We start from the raw sequence: 21,184 nt of genomic DNA on the forward strand, positions 1-21,184 counted from the left end.
AAGTATTAATTTATTTATTTAATAAAAAAGTCATTATACTAATTAAATACTCTCTGGTCTTTTCTCTTCAATAATTAATTCTGCTAATCGTTGCGGCTTCAGCATTTCATATGATTTATTGAATAAAGTAAATGTTTGAAAATATAAAGTTTATCTGTTTTTTCTTTCAATTCAATGATTGTAAAATTAGCGATACGAGAATTATGAATATTGGATATATATATAGTTTTTCAACATTTTAATTTTACAATAATTCCTTCATAATTTAATTACTTTTATTTTTTTATATCGCGTAAGAATCTGTATCTCCGCTTTGTATATTTCGATGCACACCAAGTAAATCTCTCGGCTAACGTTATAGCTTGTATAAACCACGTTTGTTCGGTAAACTACATTCATGAGCGAAACACGTGCAATAGGCTCGCCCGAGAAGGCGTTGGAAAGAAAATCGAACTCTTGACATCTGTTCAAACGTATATCTACTCTACTAACCCGAAATAGTAATTCTAATTTACTCTTATCTTATATTAATTAACACGCAATGTATATCTATAAAAAAAACTAAATGGGAGATAACATGAATGAGAAACATATATAAGATTTATATATATGTTTGTTTATAACAGTAACACAACGTTTTTTTTTTTTTTTTCTGATCATAAAAAAGACAATATTATGTCTAATAATCAAATACTTCTTGTTCTCCTTGACAAATTCTCTGCTGGAAGTACACCGATATGATCCATTGCACTACTCATGTATAGCGACAATTACCATAAGCTGTACATAATAAACGTAAGATAAGTTAATAGGGTACTAATCAATCAATGACACCAATATACTCGACAAATTAAACACACAAACATAAAGATAGGAAGAAGATCATTTACATGGATCAACGGTGGTCTTAGTTCCAATATCGCGATTGCAAATACCAGTACGACGATACTCTTGGTTGAGAGCGAATGATGAATGATCATATAAGTTGTTGGGATTGAAGCACGCCGCACCTGGTTGGATAAGTTTGCAATCGTTCACCCCACAAGAATAATCTATAAATCCTTGCATCTTAGGAGGTGGAGCACCAGTTTGTATCACACACCACTCTTTAGGCAAATGCTGCATACGAAACACGTACGAGTTATAAATAAGTTCGTTCAATATTTAAATGGCACATGCAACTTGCAAGAATTTTGTTAAAGATATCGACAGAAAATGTCAAATTTTTTCAAAAAAATCATTTAATAACAAAGTTGACGTACCTGGCCAGAATTGCTGTGAAAATTGGGACGAGAGGAGAGTACGGCTCCGATAAGACAACTAGCAAGAAACAAAGTTAGGACAATCTTTGTCATTACTACTTCGTTTCTTTGATTTTTTTGATAAATAAAAATCTTACTTCTTTTTGGATAGAAAAAATGTCACGTATCTGTGGACTTTAAATAGTTGATGGAAAATTTTGAATTTCTAATGGTCAAATTCGAAATATTCTGATTTTGTACATATGACGAAAATCAAGTTAATTTTCAAAAATTTTATTTGACCTTATAAACCACTAACCATATATACTCACAAGTCACAAACATGCGCATTCTGAAATACATATATACATGCATACATACAATTTGGTTGAAATATTGAAAATTTCTTAACATGTCAAAACGATGTGTCATGTGAGGGAGCCAAACTAAATCCAAAATTGGTTTGACCCAGCAAACTAACTTATAACCGTGCCATATAAATATATGTGAGTTGAGTTGTAAATGTCACGCCCCGAAACCGGGCCTAGTTGACATCGGCATTGTTTAACAATTTAACATTGAAACAACAAGTCTCATAGTACATGTCTTGCCAAAAATCAGTCTATTTCATAAACCATAACTGTTTTTACAGAGAACAAAACACAAGTGCAACAATGCGGAAGTGAAACTGAAATTTAAAGTAAAAATATTTCTTCAACTTGAACTGATCCATCCTCACCAACCTCAGAACTTATTATGTTCTTCGTCATCTAACTCATCTTCATTCTTATCTGGGGAGAAAAGTAAGGGGGTGAGTGTTTTGGGAAACACGCAGCAAGTGGGGGTCGATCGAGCACGATAAACACCAAAATATATTTACATGTACTCATGTATATTTTATAATCTCGAAACAAAATAAGCATGCTGAATTCGAACAAATACGAAGCAAATATTGCACTGTTAATTATCTCATTTTTTGTGGTTCTACTGATCAGTCCCTTATATGTTACTCCTCTAAGGGGCGAGGCCAAATGAACGGTTATTATAACTCACCGCATCAGGGCCATATCAAATCAAATCAAATCAAATTATCAGAAATTCCTTAACCATTTCTAAATCGACTCTTAACAGTGCATCTCAAATATTTCCAAATAATTCTAACATGCTTCAAATAATATCATGAATAGCCAACAAATAATATATATATCAAAGTGAAACGAATATTATCATGCCGATCGAATTTTCAAAAGTATAAGTATTTATGTTATAAAACTTAACTCACACGCAAAAATAAATATAAATGTAGAAACTTATATCACACAAGAAAGGTAGAAGCCCACTTACTTCGATCTCAAATTCGTATAGCAGAAAACTACTGTGGATCATCATCTATGATCAACCTCATGACATAACTTAATAATTATATACCTCAAGCATCCTTAACTTCCATAAAATGCAAAATTGCATGTATCTCTTAGACATACGGATATTTCCCATGGCCAAAAATATGTAGAAGGTTTTTCCCAAATTCTCTAAATTGTGTTTCAAAAATGAAAGTGGTTTTGAGATTTTATAGAGCAAACAAAATAAATAATGATAAACAAAAAAAAACGTAAGTTAGTGGGTAGAGGAAAAGTTAGAAAAATTAATGACTATTTACGATATAATTAATTATGATTTGAAGACTAACTAATAATTCTAATAAATGTGAATTTAACTATATATATAAATAATTTGTTAAAAATTATAAAGATACGTTAATATAAATAAGCTAATAATATATATATATATATATGTATATATATGTATATATTCCCACAAGTTAATGTGTTTTCTTGTAATTAAATATATAAATTTAGAAGAATGAGGTTTTTACTTTATTTTGTGCAATAATTTATACCCAAAACATGAATAAAAGCTTTCAATTAAAAATAAGAAATTAATATCATAATGAATATGAATTTACAAAACTGGTTACAAATTTTAAACACTAATAACTCCACATTAATATGACAATTAAGATAAATTATTATTTTTAAAATAATACAAATCAAAAAATAATAATTTCATTTAAATGTAAAATTCATTTAAAAATTCTAATTATATGTTAAGACGATAACTGAAATTTAGAATAAAACTAAAATTAAAAATCTTAATTTTATTTCGCTAGTAGATAAACTAAATTTACAAAGATATTTTTATTACAATGATATTTTTATTTATTATATCGTAGATTTGGTCACGGGTATCACAGTAAATTTATCGGTGGTCAAAACAGACTGTTGGCAAAATCCTATTAGACATTTTTTAAATGTCTAGTTGCATGTTGTTCAATAGATTTTAACTTTTAATGGATTTTGGTTTATGGAGTATAGATAATAATTTATATATATATATATATACATAGACTTGATCCCCCGCACCCTAGGGTGCGGGGGATCCGTGCACACCCGTGCTTAAAATAATTTCGATTGACTTGAAATTTTGATGGTAGGATCGTTTTAAAAATACGAATCCAATGATATATCATATGCTACAAATTTCAATTTTGATGGCCAAAATCGTGAAAATGACCAAAAATTGCACATTTAACCTTATTTCCGGCTATCTTCACGATTCCGGCCATCGAGATTGAAATTTGTAGCATATGATATATCGTTGTATTCGTATTTTTAAAACGATCCTACCGTAAAAATTTCAAGTCAATCGAAATTATTTTGAGCACGGGTGTGCACGGATTCCCCCGCACCCTAGGGTGCGGGGGATCAAGTCTCTATATATATATATATATATATATATATATATAATGGAAGGTTAAATTCAAAATTGGTAAGAATAATTTAGTCAAAACTACGAATAATCTCTCGCGAAGTTTTGACTAAATTATTCTTACCAATTTTGAATTTAACCTTCCATCGGTATTATAATTATCAATCTTTTTGCATTACTTTTGAAATACATTTAAAAAAAACAAGGATAAATCATAGACAATTTGATTGGAAATATGATATACACATGTTTACAATCACATAAAGCTATTAATTAATCTATTAGTTGAATAAAAATCCATTAATATCTAGAATACTATCTTTCTCTTCCATAATTAGTTCTGATAATTGTTCAGCCTGATATAATTCAAGATTTCATATGACTTGTGGAATATGGATCGGATAATATTAGTGGCAACTACCACAAGTAGCACTACATGACATGCAAGATGAGTTTTTAGCAACCGATCGATACCAATTACATATTTTATGACGACACATATGAATGAAAGGCATCGAAATTGATATTTACACTCTATTTTTTTGGTTTGAGTTATTTTGTAAGTAAATTTTACACACGAAATAGAGTGTAGATAACACAATAATTTTTTGAAGACAATTTTTTTTTTGGTTGGCTCATCCTATTAGACATTTTTGGTTGGCTCATCCTATTAGGAATTTTTGAAATGTCTAGTTTTATGTTGTTCAATAAATTTTTTTAATGGATTTTGGAGTAAAGACAATTTTTTAATTTTTTTAATATATAAAACTATGATAATCAAGCCGAAAATCTCTCTCGAAGTTTTGACTGAATTTTTCTTACCAATTTTGAATTCAACCTTCATCGTTATTATTATTTCTTTATTTGCATTACTTTTGAAATTAAAAAGAAAACAAGGATAAATCGTAGGTACATTGATTGGAAATATAGGATAGTATACTCATGTTTACAATCACATGAATCTATTAATTTAATAAAATCTATTAATACGTCGAATACTACTATTTCTTATATCTTCCTCTTCAATAATAAATTATGATAATTGTTGTGCCCGCTTCAATCGATTTTATATGACTTGTGAATATGCATGGATTATATTATTGACAACTACCACAATATGCATGCACATATATATTAGCCTTTCTTCGATTATGGGAAAACTGCACAATTCCACTGTAATCAATTAGACGTCGAACCGATTGAGCATCAACACCAGCATAGCTCAGGTAAATGGTGGGAAATAACTAATATAATCCGTTATATTTTTTTAAATAAGCTATTATCTTTTAACTACTCCTTATAGTTAATATTTTAATCCAAATAATATTCATTTTTTTGTTCTCATATATTAATTAGATTTTTTTCAAAATTAATTTTAATAAAAAAACCAAATTTTGTTTGACGTGAGAACCCGCAACCACTATCTTTGATGTGCATTGGTAAACCTTCGGACTAACGCAATAGCCTGCAAATTACGTTAGTCGGGTAAACTTCACTAGGCAAGTCCTGTGTGACAGGCTAGTCCAAGAAGGTGTTGGTAGGGAGAATCGAACTTCTAACCTCTGGCCAAAAGTTTACCTACTCCACCAATTTGGAACTCCCTTAGGGGAAAAAGAAAAGAATATATTAGAATCAGTGTTCAAGGCGCCTCCATTTATAGAAAGACAGTGTCTCTAAAAGGAATTATTGGAAAAATATGAAGATAAACAAAAAGAATTAGATATTTAGACTAAAAAAACCATATAAGCACCGCCTAAACATTTAGGCGCTAGGTGGTCGTTCGTCTACCTCTTTTAGAAAACTGAGGAATTGGATGTAATTTTTTTTGTGAATATAATAAAATCGAATGTTTCTTCACTCTTTTTTGAGTGAAAATTGCATCAAATAGTCAATGTATTTAGATACTATTATATAGCATTTAAGTCATGATAATTGATTAGAGGTAGTGAGCAGTATTATAAATGACGATAGGCGATGGTGGGTTGGTTAGTGACCGCCCACGGCCTCATGTTTAGGTGGTTAAATTCTTTTAAACTAGTTTTTATGGATAATTATACATGATCATCAATCATTCAATACATGCATAAATTAAATGATGTTTATACGTACATAAGCTTCATACAATGTAATGCAATTCATACAAATGCAACTAACAAAATAATTAATAAAGATGCATGACCATATTAATACTAAATAAGTAATATATATACTAATATCTAACCTAATGGGCAGTATTGGCGGTTTGAGACAGTGTAGTGGGCAAAGGGCTTGTGAAACTTCTAGCCTCTAGGTGAATGAATTGGATCTAAATATTATATTTTGAAATGCTAAGAGTTTTTTAAAATTTCAATTTTGTTGACTGACTCATTGACTTCCTGATTAATTCACCTAAGCCGTCTTAGCGCGAGGCACCTTGGACCACCTATATGGCCACCCGCCTTAGGCAAAAACAGTGCGCCGAGGACCGCCTAAATAATGTTTAATTATATTTTGCGAAGTATAAATTTTTTAATCTGATAATATACATAATTATAGATTTACTTTGTATTTATAATGTTATTTATTACTCGATACAATATAATGTTGAATCTATTGAATGTTTCATTAAATAATCTATATATACACAATTTACAAACCTAAATAACGTGAAATAAAACCCATATATATATATATATAAAAGATCTTATTGAAACAGTTTGATATTTTGGTATGGCCACACAAAATTAATAACAATTTCTATAGATTATATATTTATCTATTTTTAAATTCTAAATTATTTGAAAAAACTAATGGAGCGAAAAATACCTAAATAAAGCAATGATGATTTAACTACTTCTTATGGTTATCATTTTAACCGGGAGACGTATATTTTTGGTCATGTAATTTGCACAATTTTCATTTTTGATCCTGTTAAAAGTAAATTCGCAATTTTAGTAATGTAACTTGCATTTTTTTTATTTTTGGTCATATTAACAATGAATTCGTATTTTTAGTCTTGTACTTACATGATTTTTTTCATTTTAAGTCCTGTTAACATTGAATTTTCATTTTTTTTATCTTGCAACTTCCGTATATTTTTTTAGTCATATTAAAGGTGAATTTTCATTTTTAATATTATTATTTATCATTTTATTTATATTATGTATTTTATAAGATGATATTTAGTTTAAAAATATTTTGAATAATATTTAGTTGATTGTTTTTTATTTAATTCATTTAAATTTTAAAAGTTTTAAAATATGAAAATCATAATATATTATAATTAAAAATATAAAAAAAGTATACAATTTATGGAATTAATAATGTAAATTCATCGATAATATGACTAAAAATAAAAATAAAAATACATGAAAATTACAGGATAAAAAAATGAAAAATCAGTGTTAACATGATTAAAACGTTGCTGATCTACCGAGTTCCTCATCTCAAGGTGAACCAGTGCAAATCTTTATGTTAGATGCAATTTTCATGCATCATATTGTTTCATTTGTTTGTCTGATTCTCCTAGATTTGTTGTGAGCCTTGCCTTTTTTTTTAGATGACTAATTCCTTGGTTCTGCTTGATTCCTGGATGCAGAGTCATCTTCGAAGACGAATAAGTGCCTACATCCTGGCATTTATGCGGGAATGTGCATGAAATGCGGTGTTAAAATGGATGACGAATCTGGTGTTCCATTTGGGTACATACACAAGGTTAATTTTTTGAAAAATATTATTATATCCTGCAATATTTTATCCCTAGAAAATATATTTTGAAAATGGTGCCACTTTGTGTGTCTGTTGCTCTCAACACCAATCAAAATGCCCTATTTCAGCTCCCAGTTCCCTCTAGGAGTAAAAAGGACACGAAAAATCCTTTAATCAAAATAAAAATTTTATGTTTTCAGTACAATTTAAGCCTCAATTAAGAAACTTAGCTCAAGTGAAGTGAAACAATTAGCAACACCAAAATTAAGTAAATACATTATACATGGAATGGAATGTATTTCTTCATTCCAGAGCTGCTCAGGTTGTTGCCCGAATTCGCATTCATGTATGGCATTGGATCAGTTTTCATATTGCTGTGATACAGAATTGAGAAATGGTTGTTTTGAGTGAAAATGAAAGGAATAAATTCGAAAAATGTATTTTGTTAGTTTCATGCCACCACATGTAAACAGTTAATTCCAACTGCTGCTTATTTTAATATTCTCATTCTTGTTTGATTACATTTGAGAAATTGCATTATTGAACACAATTTCCCTTTCTAAATTGCTGTTTTCCAATTTTCAAATTAACTTCATGTTTCATGCAGAACTTAAGGCTTGCCAATGATGAATCTCCCGTTTACGTGAGAAGGACTTGAAGAAGTTGTTACATCATAAAAAGCTTTACTTGGTTCTTGATTTAGATCATACATTGCTTAATTCAACTCGGCTTGCGGATGTGACAGCAAAAGAGGGATACTTAATTGACCAAAGAGATGCTTTGCCAGGTTAATTTTACTTCAACCTATTGTGGTCTTGGTTTGGTCATCTTTTTTTAGGTCCAAATTCTTGCAGTTATGTCTGAGGCAATAGCTGTTACTAACGATAGAAATAGTGTAGCAGTGACATGTTTTAATTGATTACTTTTTGCTCACCAACAATCCTCTTCCAAAATCGGTTCAACTTGTAACTTGGTGGAATTGAACTTGTGACCCATCGTCTTGATACTAATTGTAGAATCAAGCAGTAAATTATTTCTCATGCTGTGCTGTGTACTTGATATGATAGTTTCTTTGAGAATCCCCGGCTTCCGTGGAAAATTCAGACTTTCTTTTATTACGTGCTAGTGTTGGCATTTTGATAGTACTAGACACAAGAAAAGGCTCTGTTTCAAGCAAAAAAATATTTATTTAGTACCTACATCTAGTTGAAGATATTTACCCTGGAAATTTGATGCCTGTTAGCTAAAGGGTTTCAAGGAATGTATATTTATTATCTGTCCATGCATCGAATTGCCCATGTTGAAATTTCTCTCTTATATTATAATGATAAAAAGATGAATCCTTATACTGGACCACATTCTTTCAATAACTAATAATCGTTTTTGACTAGCATGATTTTTTCTCCTAACTGTAAGGCATTCCAATTTGTTAATTAACTTAAAACTTGTATCTGTCTTTGCCATCAATCGAGATGGTTTAACACAGTCAGTATGGTATTTTATCCCAGCATTCCTCTAAAACTAGAAATATGATGTGCATTCACCTATCACTTCTTTCCCTTTTAAGTGTTTTTACTACTCTAATTTTTTATACCGTGAGAACCATGTTACGCTGCTCATTTTCTGCTTTGAACTCTAAAGTCTAACCTGAGTGTAATTCCCTTTATTTTTAATTTGCAAGATACTTTGAAGAGAGATCTATTTAGACTGGAGTTGTCGCGGATGATGACCAAGTTGAGGTCATTTGTGTTATGGATTATGCCGAAGCGATCATGACGATAATAAATGCGGAATAAAAATAATCAACAAGAACACCAAAGATTTACGTGGTTCACCCAATATAGGCTACGTCCACGGAGCTGCTGCAAATATTTATAACCGGAGAAATATTACAAGTGTATACAAAACACTATATCTCTCACACGATCCCAACACCCGAGTATTACCGAGAAATAATTTCTCTAACTCACACAAGAGAACACTAAAAAAAACCCAAGAAACTCCTTTCTTTGTTTCTTATTTCCTATGCTCTCTGATTTTGGGATATTTAAAACTGAAGAAATGGAGCTTTATTTATAGAGCTCTCGGTACGCGTGAATTTAATTCACGCGTCCTCACCAGCCATCTGCAGTCCACCATCCAACTAGCATTAAATATGTTTCCCGACAAACCATTTAATGTTGACCTAACATTTTGTTAAGGGTGAGGCCCATTAAAGAATCCCACATCGAATGTTTGAAGAAAGAAGAATGAAGGATCTATTATAAATAGAGCTCACTTATTTCAGTTATTGTATCTCATTCTTCTCTTTTGTATTGACAGTAGAGAAGAAAATAAAGAGTAGGAAAAAAGAATTGTTCTTTTTTTCGGTGATCTCTTGTGTGAGTTAGAGAAATATTTTCTCGATAATACTCGAGGCTTGGGTGTGGAGAGATATAGTGTTTTGTATACACTTGTAATATTTCTTCGGTAATAAAGATTTGCAGCAGCTCCATGAACATAGCCTATATTGGGTGAACCACGTAAATCTTTGGTGTTCTTGAAGATTATTTTATTTCGTAATTTCTATTATCGTCATGTTCGCTTCGGTATAATCCACAACAATTGGTATCAGAGCTGTTACGGTGTTCAGGAGCCTTGGAGAAAAGATTTTTTGAAATTTTATTAAGGCAGGAGAAGCGATGGTCGGAAATGACGGATCGGGACCTGGAATCAATAAGTTCGACGGTACAGATTTTACGTTCTGGCGGTTACAGATTAAAGACTATTTGTACAGCAAGAAGCTACATCAACCTCTATCCGGGGAGAAGCCAGAAAAGATGGAGGATGATGAGTGGGAGCTCCTTGACCGACAGATGTTAGGTGTAATACGATTGACCCTAACAAAGAACGTGGCACACAACGTGTCGGAGGCAAAAACCACGGAGGAGATGATGTCCATTTTGTTGGACATGTACGAGAAGCCATCAGCAAATAATAAAGTGTTCCTCATGAAATAGTTATTCAACTTGAAGATGGAGGAAGGTGCTTCGGTGGCGGCACACATCAATGAATTCAACACGATTGTTTTCCAGCTAACATCGGTGGAAATCAAGTTTGATGATGAGATCCGTGCACTTATTCTTTTGGCGTCTTTACCAAATGTTTGGGAGCCGATGCGGGCAGCGGTTAGTAATTCTGCTGACAAAGGAAAATTACAATTCAATGATGTCAGAGATCGAATTCTTGGTGAAGAAGTTCGCAGGATGGATTCGGGAGAAGCGACATCATCGAGATCTGCTCTTAATCTCGAGAATAGAGGCAGAGGCAGGAGCAGCGAAAAAGGTTCTAACCGATGGCGTGGCAGATCCAAATCAAGAACTGGAAAAGACAAAAATACTTTTGAAAATAAATTGAAGTGCTGGAGCTGTGGTGAAACTGCTCATATGAAAAAGGACTGCAAATCACCCAAGAATAATGCAAATATTGTTACTGAGAATGTACATGATGCCTTAGTACTATCCATAGAAAGCCCGGTTGATTCTTGGGTTATGGATTCGGGAGCTTCGTTTCATACCACTAGTGATCGTGAGCTATTCAGTAATTACACTATTGGTAATTACGGAAAAGTTTTCCTGGCTGATGGAAAACCTTTGGAAATAGCTGGTATGGGTGATGTCAGTTTGAAAATGTCAAACGGATCTATCTGGAAGCTCAACAAAGTGAGGCATGTACCAAAGTTGACCCGGAATCTAATCTCAGTGGGACAGCTCGATGACGAAGGCCATAAAGTGACCTTTGGTGATGGCTCTTGGAAAGTTAGCAAACGGGCCATGATTATTGCTCGAGGAACAAAAACTGGAACTCTTTATATGAATTCCAGTTGCAGAGAAATGTTAGCAGCTATGGATGCTGGAGCCAACTCAAGTCTATGGCATTGTAGACTTGGACATATGAGTGAGAAGGGAATGGAGATGCTGATATCAAAAGGAAAGCTACCGGAGTTAAAATTTATCGAACACAAATTATGTGAAAGTTGTGTTTTTGGAAAACAGAAAAGGGTGGCTTTTCGAAAGGCGGTAGAGAACCAAAAGCAGCAAAGTTGGATTTGATTCATACTGATGTATGGGGACCATCTCCTGTGACATCCCTTGGCGGCTCACGATATTATGTCACATTTATTGATGATTCGAGCAGGAAGGTTTGGGTTTATTTTTTAAAAAATAAATCTGATGTTTACGAAACCTTTAAGAGGTGGAAAGTCATGGTGAAAAATGAGACCAACTTAAAGGTGAAGTGCTTACGGTCTGATAACGGAGGAGAATATGAAGATTTTGAGTTCAAGAAGTATTGTGCACAAAACGGGATCAAGATGGAGAAAACCATTCCTGGTACACCTCAACAAAATGGTGTGGCTGAAAGAATGAACAGAACCCTGAATGAACGTGCCAGGAGCATGAGATTGCACGCAGGACTGCCAAAATCATTCTGGGCTGATGCAGTTAACACTGCAGCGTATCTGATCAACAAAGGACCTTCGGTACCACTTGATTGCAGAATACCAGATGAGGTCTGGAGCAGCAAAGGAGTAAACCTTTCGTTCTTGAAAGTGTTTGGTTGTCTCTCATATGTTCACATCGGTTCAGCCAGTAGAACGAAACTTGATCCGAAATCAAAGAAATGTTTCTTTATTGGTTATGGAGATAATGATTTTGGTTATCGATTCTGGGATGACCAAAATCGAAAGATCATTCGAAGTAGAGATGTCATTTTCAATGAGCAAGTTTTGTACAAGGACAAGTCAGACATTGCAGCAGGAGATAAATGTCCTGAAGTCCAGAAGTCAAATGAAGTGCCATTGATAGATATTTCTATGAATGAGTCGAAGGATAGTAAGCAGGAAGAAGAAACTGCACAAGAAGTTGATCCAAAAACTTCGGTGATTGAACTCAGGAGATCGTCAAGAACAATCAGACCACCTCAGAAATACTCCCCTGCACTTCATTATATTTTGCTGACATATAAAGGTAAACCAGAGACCTTTGATGAAGCGATGCAAAATGATGATTCAATCAAGTGGGAGTTAGCCATGAAAGACGAGATGAATTCACTATCATCCAATCAGACTTGGGAGTTAACAGAACTTCCGAAAGACAAAAAGACATTACACAACAAGTGGGTGTACCGGATCAAAGAAGAAGTTGACGGTAGCAAGCGGTACAAGGCGAGACTTGTTGTGAAAGGTTTTCAACAGCGGGAAGGCGTTGATTATATCGAGATTTTCTCTCCAGTGGTGAAGTTAACCACTATCAGAACTGTACTTGGACTAGTGGCTAAGGAAGACTTACATCTGGATCAGTTGGATGTAAAGACGGCGTTTCTTCATGGTGACTTGGATGAAGAAATTTATATGAAGCAGCCACAGGGATTTGAAGTACGAGGGAAGGAGAAAATGGTATGCAAACTTCAGAAGAGCTTGTACGGTCTCAAACAAGCTCCAAGACAGTGTTACAAGAAGTTTGATGGATTCATGAATAACAACGGTTTCCTGAGGTGTCAGGCGAATCACTGTTGTTATATGAAGAAGATTAATGGTTCTTATATCATTCTACTGCTATATGTGGATGACATGTTGATAGCAGGATCGTGTCTGGTGGAGATTGATAAACTCAAGAGAGAATTATCAAAAAAATTTGCAATGAAGAATTTGGGTGCTGCAAAGCAAATCCTTGGAATGAGGATCTCAAGAGATCGGGTGAACGGAGCCTTGAAGTTATCTCAGGCAAAGTACGTGAAAAAGGTGCTTAGCAGATTCAACATGGATGAAGATAAACCAGTTAGTACTCTTTTGGCTAGTCATTTCAAACTAACCAAAGTCCAATCACCATCGACGGAGCAGGAGCATGCTTATATGAATAAGATTCCTTATGCCTCTGCTGTCGGAAACCTCATGTATGCAATGGTGTGCACCAGACCAGACATAGCACATGCAGTGGGAGTTGTGAGCAGGTTTATGAGCAATCCGGGAAAACAACACTGGGAAGCAGTGAAGTGGATTCTCAGATACTTGAAAGGTACTGCTGGTTTATCTCTATGCTTCAAGAGGACTAATCAGGACTTACAAGGATATGCCGATGCCGACATGGGTAGTGACTTAGATGGCAGAAAGAGTACTACTGGATATGTGTTCACATTGGGTGGTACGGCAGTAAGTTGGGTGTCCAAATTGCAAAAGATTGTTGCACTTTCGACTACTGAAGCTGAGTACGTTGCAGTCACGGAAGCGAGCAAAGAGATGATTTGGTTGAGATCATTCTTTGAAGAGTTGGGTCAGAAGCTTGAGGATAGCACATTACACTGTGACAATCAGAGTGCTATTCATTCGGCAAAGAATTCTGTTTATCATGCTAGGACGAAGCATATACAGGTTCGGTACCATTTTATCAGATCAGTTTTGGAAGATGGAATCTTGATGCTTGAGAAGATTTCTGGAAGTAAAAATCCAGCTGATATGTTCACAAAGGCGGTGACCACTGACAAACTGAAGTTGTGTTCGACTTCAGTTGGATTGCAAGTATAAGCAAGGAGGGATGAGTTACTGCATTGACTGTGTGAAGCCATGATTGAAATCAAGTCTTCAAGTGGGAGAATTGTTAAGGGTGAGGCCCATTAAAGAATCTCACATCGAATGTTTGAAGAAAGAAGAATGAAGGATCTACTATAAATAGAGCTCCCTTATTTCAGTTATTGTATCTCATTCTTCTCTTTTGTATTGACAGTAGAGAAGAAAATAAAGAGTAAAAAAAAAGAATTGTTCTTTTTTTTTTGTGATCTCTTGTGTGAGTTAGAGAAATATTTTCTCGGTAATACTCGAGGCTTGGGTGTGGAGAGATATAGTGTTTTGTATACACTTGTAATATTTCTCCGGTAATAAAGATTTGCAGCAGCTCCGTGGACGTAGTCTATATTGGGTGAACCACGTAAATCTTTGGTGTTCTTGAAGATTATTTTATTTCGCAATTTCTATTATCGTCGTGTTCGCTTTGGTATAATCCACAACACATTTCTCCCACTTGAAGACTTGATCTCAATCATGGCTTCACACAGTCAATACAGCAGCTCATGCCTTCTTTATTTACGCTTGTAGTCCAACTGAAGTCGAGCACAAATTCAGTTTGTCAGTGGTCACCACCTTCGTAAAAATATCAGCAGAAATTTTACTTTCAGGAATCTTCTCAAGCTTCAAGACTCCATTCACCCGATCTCTAAGAATCCTGATTCCAAGGATTTGTTTTGTAGCACCCAAATCCTTCATAGAAAATTCTATCTTTAGTTTATCAATCTCCTTGAGACAAACTCCTGCTATCAACATATCATCTACATATACCAGTAACATGATATAAGAACCATCAAGCTTCACATAACACCAGTGATCAGCATGATACCTCGGGAAACCATCATTATTCATTACACCATCAAACTTCTTGTACCACTGTCTTGGAGCTTGTTTGAGACCGTACAAGCTTTTCTGAAGTTTGCACATCATTTTCTCTTTCCCTCGTACTTCAAATCCCTGTGATTGATTCATTTCTTCATCTAGCTCACCATGAAGAAACACAGTCTTTACATTTAACTGCTCCAGATTCAAATCTTCTTTTACCATCAATCCAAGTACAGTCCTGATAGTAGTTAACTTTACCACCAGAGAGAAAATATCAGTGTAATCAATGACTTCTTTTTCACCTTTTACAATAAGAATTTCTTTGTACCGCTTGCTACCATCGTGTTCTAACAGGTACTCCGACTTGCTATATAAAATCTTTTTACCTTCAGGAAGTTCTGACAACTCCCACATGTGATTGGATGACAGTGAATCCATCACATCTTTCATGGCTAACTCCCACTGTTTAAAGGTCTCATAAACATCTGATTTATTTTTCAAAAAATAAACCCAAAATTTCCCGCTCGAATCGTCAACAGTAGTGCCATAATATCTTGAGTGATCTCCAAGGAATTACACAGGAGATGGTCCACATATGTCAGTATGTACCAGCTCCAAATCTGCCAATTTCGGTTCTCTAACCTCTTTTGAAAAGCTCACCTTTTTCTACTTTTCAAAAAATAAAGCTTCACACGGCTTGTGTTCAACGATCTTTAATACCGGTAGCTTTCCATTTGAAACAAGCATTTTCATTCCCTTCTCACTCGTATCTCCAAGCCTACTAAGCCATAGACTTGAATTAGCTCCAGCATCCACAGCTGCTAATATGTCTCTGCAATTGGAAGTCATGTACAGGGTTCCAGTTTTTGTTTCTCGAGCAATAATCATAGCTCCTTTGCTTACTTTCCAAGAGCCATCACCAAAGGTCACTTTATGACCTTCGTCATCGAGCTGTCCCACTGAGATCAGATTCCGCGTCAGTCTTGGTACATGTCTGACTTTATTGATTTTCCAGATAGATCCGTTTGACATTTTCAAACTGATATCACCCATACCAACAATCTCCAAAGGTTTTCCATCTGCCAAGAAAACTTTTCCGTAATCGCCAGCAATGTAATTATCGAATACATCGCGATTACCCGTGGTATGAAACGAGGCTCCAGAATCCATAACCCAAGAGTCAACAGGGCTTTCCATGGATAACACTAAAGCATCGTGTACTTCCTCAGTCACAACATTTGCATTATTCTTGTGTGATCTGCAGTTCTTTTTCATGTGACCAGTTTCACCACAGCTCCAGCACTTTAATTTCTTTTCAAAGGTATTTTTGTCTTTTCCAGTTCTTGATTTGGATCTGCCACGCCATCGGTTAGAACCTTTTTCGCTACTCCTGCCCCTAGTTCTGTTTTCGAGATTTAGGGCAGATCTCGATGATGTTGCTTCTCCCGAATCCCTCATGCGAACTTCTTCACCAAGGATTCGATCTCTGACATCATTGAATTGTAACTTTCCTTTTCCAGCAGAATTGCTAACCGCTGCCCGCATCGGCTCCCAAGCATTTGGTAAAGACTCCAAAAGAATAAGTGCACGAGTCTCATCATCAAATTTGATTTCAACCGATGTTAGCTGGGAAACAATCGTGTTAAATTCATTGATGTGTGCCGCCACCGAAGCACCTTCCTCCATTTTCAAGTTGAATAACTTTTTCATGAGGAACACTTTATTATTTGCTGATGGCTTCTCGTACATGTCCGACAAAATGGACATCATCTCTTCCGTGGTTTTTGCCTCCGCCACGTTATGCGCCACGTTCTTTGTTAGGGTCAATCGTATTACCCCTAACACTTGTCGGTCAAGAAGCTCCCATTCATCATCCTCCATCTTTTCTGGCTTCACCCCGGATAGAGGTTGATGTAGCTTCTTGCTATATAGATAATCTTTAATCTGTAACCGCCAGAACGTAAAATCTGTACCGTCGAACTTATTGATTCCCGGTCCTGATCCGTCATTTCCGGCCATCGCTTCTACTGCCTTAATAAAATTTCAAAAAATCTTTTCTGATGTGGAAGATCAGACAAAGCTGCAACCACAGAGCATACTCAGAATTTTAAAAAAAATTTCACCAAGGCTCCCGGACACCGTAACAGCTCTGATACCAGTTGTTATGGATTATGCCGAAGCGATCATGACGATAATAAATGCGGAATAAAAATAATCAACAAAAACACCAAAGATTTACGTGGTTCACCCAATATAGGCTACGTCCACGGAGCTGCTGCAAATATTTATAACCGGAGAAATATTACAAGTGTATACAAAACACTATATCTCTCACACGATCCACCCAAGTACTACCGAGAAATAATTTCTTTAACTCACACAAGAGAATACTAAAGAAAACCCAAAAAACTCCTTTTTTTGTTTCTTATTTCCTATGCTCTCTGATTTTGGGATATTTAAAACTGAAGAAATGGAGCTCTATATATAGAGCTCCCGGTACGCGTGAATTTAATTCACGCGTCCTTACCAGCCATCTGTAGTCCACCATCCAACTAGCATTAAATATGTTTCCCGACAAACCATTTAACGTTGACCTAACAATTTGTACACACCTTCCTTAAAAGTGCTAGTGATATGTTTGAGATGTGCATATACACTATGGGTGAACGTTCCTATGCCTTGGAAATGGCAAAGTTGCTTGACCCGGGGGATGTTTACTTCAATTCCCGAATAATTGCTCAAGGGGATTGCACACAAAGACATCAAAAGGGTTTAGATATTGTTTTGGGGCAAGAAAGTGCTGTTCTCATTCTTGACGACACTGAAGCGGTAATGTGGTTCTTTTATATCATATTTTTGTTGTGTTTTTCATGTTTCTATCTTATGATTTGTGTTTATTTGGGAAAATAACAATGCTTTTAATATGTTCATTTTTTTCAATTAGCCTGTTTAGAACTTTCGTTTTATTTTATAACAAGAAACTTTCTATAAAAATTACTTCCCCTATTTACCATTGAATATCTAATGCTTGAGGTTGACCCTAACGTTGCTAATGTTTTAAATTTAACATCTAACCGAACGATTTAACTCTGTAAACAAAACAGCAAAAATTGCAATTTAGGAGCTGAATCTCAACTTTTGAATAGTCAGTATTATGACCTTGTCAAAAAGATGACTTTGCACTATTTTCACGTACATTTATCTTGTCGAACTAGGTACTCTGTAGTGTTATACTTCTTGGATAAAGTAAATTATATTGTTGTTCAAGTCTTGTAGAATTAAGGAGTAAGGTGGTATTGTGGCATGTACCAAGTGTTACATGTTTTGTAGCGTGGCCATGCGCCTTGACTGGACTAGAAGGTGTTCAATTTTAGCCACTATTGAGTAACAAGATGATCTAGTTTGGTTTTGGTGGATTATACTGTTTTTTGAGCCAGTTGGGTTTTTCTTACAACAGCAGAGCAAAAAGGCTTCGCTTATCAATCTCAACATTTTTTTCCTCGACCTTAAAGTATATTGAGAAATATTATGTTACCATAGTTGAGCTGAAATTCTGATGTATAACTTGTGCATTATCTTTGTAATCCTACTTCTTTAATTCTAGTCATTCTGCTGAAGAAGCTCTTTGTTTGTATTTGTAGTATGCTTGCATTTGTGCTACTTGTCATCTAAAGTTTTTCTTGGGAAATTTCTTGGATGTTTTTTTTTTTATTTAGGTATGGAAGAAGCACAAGGAGAATTTGATATTAATGGAGAGATACCACTACTTTGCGTCAAGTAGCAAGCAATTTGGCTTCAATTGTAAATCACTTTCTGAACTTAGAAGTGATGAAAGTGAGAGTGATGGTGCGCTGACAACTGTTCTGAGAGTTCTTCAGCGGATCCACAGTTTGTTCTTTGACCCGGTACTTGATCCCGTTACCTTCAAAAAAAATTTATCTTATTTATTTTCTAGTTCATTGTATTGATAGAAGTTTTCTCCTTTAAGGGCGTGATGATAATCTGGTGGACCGAGACGCGAGACAGGCAAATATTATTGGCATTTGCGTTTTTGTCGAGTTCAACCTCAATCAGTTTGAATGTGTGAAAACTTTAACAGAGTTTTGCTTGAACAATTATTTGGACTTGAGCCATACATTCATCTTGTAAATCTAAACTATCAAATGAACATTAATATCTAAATATGTAGACGATAGATTTCTTTAGTGTCTAAATTATCAAATGAACATTAATATCTAATTTTGTAGACAAAAGATTTATAAAGTGGTAAAAAGTTCATATAAACTATCTGTTAAATAGACGTATAAAGGCCTGTGACTGGCTCGTGATAATCAGTGTAAAGTGATTCCGGAACATCCATGTCAATAATCTGAACTATTTATCAATGTGATCTGTTAGTTGCTTGATCATGTTTTTGAATCATTAATAGCTGAGATAGTACTTGCATTATTTGGCTAGTTTAGTTTACCTACATGTTTGTATGATATATTGTTAGTCATTTGCAGATATATGGTAGACACTAAAATTTCTACTTTGATCTGGTATACGCTCGCAGGTTCTAAAGAGAGTTCGTGAGGAGGTCTTGATGGGTTGCAAAATTGTCTTCAGCCGTGTTTTTCCTACCAATTTTCGGGCTGAGCAGCATCTTCTATGGAAAATGGCTATGCAACTAGGAGCTACATGTTCAATGGAACTCGACTCATCGGTGACACATGTAGTCTCTCTGGATGCAGGAACCGATAAATCTCATTGGGCGGTCCAGGAGAAGAAATTTCTGGTACATCCACGGTGGATTGAAGCTTCTAACTACTTGTGGAAAAAGCAACCAGAAGAAAATTTCCCTGTCAGTCAATCAAAAGATAAATGATCCAGTTGTTATTTGTTATACCCTATGCTTAACGGCTGATGACAAATTACTTTACTGATTTTTGAACTCAAAACGTGTATATACTTGATGAGTTAGCACCGTAGCTTGCTCGAATGTAGGTTTGAGGATCTGTTTTTGTTGTTTTGATTACAATCACATTGATTCTTGGAGCATCGACCCGACGACCTCTCATTTGGCCAGTATTTTGTAACTTGATTTCACACGGTTTGAGTCATAGTGTGATGTGCATATTTCTCAAAATGTTTCGTAGTTTGTAATTTCAAGATTTGTACTACTACTATCTCGATCGTTGTCTTCACAGCCAAATTATCAAGAACCATAAGCACTATAGCAGTCTGTCTTGAGAATAAATAATCCAACTCTTATCTTGATCAAGTATCTCACAAATGCAACCATCATTAAACGTTACAAGAAGCATCTATTATCTATCAATCAATTATTATAATTATAATTATATAAAAGTGTAAATAATCTATCTATTATCTATTATTATTATTATTATTATTATTATTATTATTATTATTATATTACCTATATAAAAGTGTGAATAAAAGGAAAAGGTTTTATAATTATGAATCTATAACTTTGCCCTTTTACTCTACACAAATTTATGTAAAAATAATTACAGATAAGGATATAAATGTAAAAGTTAAATATTGGCTAGGACTTAAAAGTAATTTATTATATTACTTATCTATACCAGTTATAAAAGTTTGAACCAATGTCAAAATTTTTTATTATGTATTTTCAACTTTGTCCTTGGTTAGTACACATTTGATAAATTTTATGAGGATACTTTTGTAAATCAATTATTATGATAATATCAAAATTGAAAATTTGTGCATTTAAGATAAGGTTCCAGTTTTCAAAAAAATTGAAATAACAAAATACTTTAGTTTTTATTTTCTTGTAGATAAAGTGAACTAATTAAATTAAATACTTATTCAGTTTCCTAAAAGATTGAAACATCAAAATACTTTAGTTTTTATTTTTTGTAGATGGAATGACATTTTTTCAACAATAAATCTTATGTATTTTAATTTGCGCAAGGACCTATTGAACTAAATAATTATATCATGGGTTCATAAATATAACAAATATCATATTTTTAACGTTATTATAATATATATATATATATATATATAAATTACACATCGGTGTTGAAATAAATCAATTTAT

The 21,184-nt window shown here is 34.1% G+C and overlaps 1 pseudogene; it reads left to right on the forward strand.

Annotated features, from left to right (window-relative positions):
* Positions 1-325: 325 nt before the first annotated feature.
* On the forward strand, positions 326-19,984 carry LOC140888593 (RNA polymerase II C-terminal domain phosphatase-like 4; annotated as a pseudogene).
* Positions 19,985-21,184: the final 1,200 nt, after the last annotated feature.

Source organism: Henckelia pumila, chromosome 3 (genome assembly GCF_033568475.1).
Source record: "Henckelia pumila isolate YLH828 chromosome 3, ASM3356847v2, whole genome shotgun sequence".
Classification (NCBI taxonomy): domain Eukaryota; kingdom Viridiplantae; phylum Streptophyta; class Magnoliopsida; order Lamiales; family Gesneriaceae; genus Henckelia; species Henckelia pumila.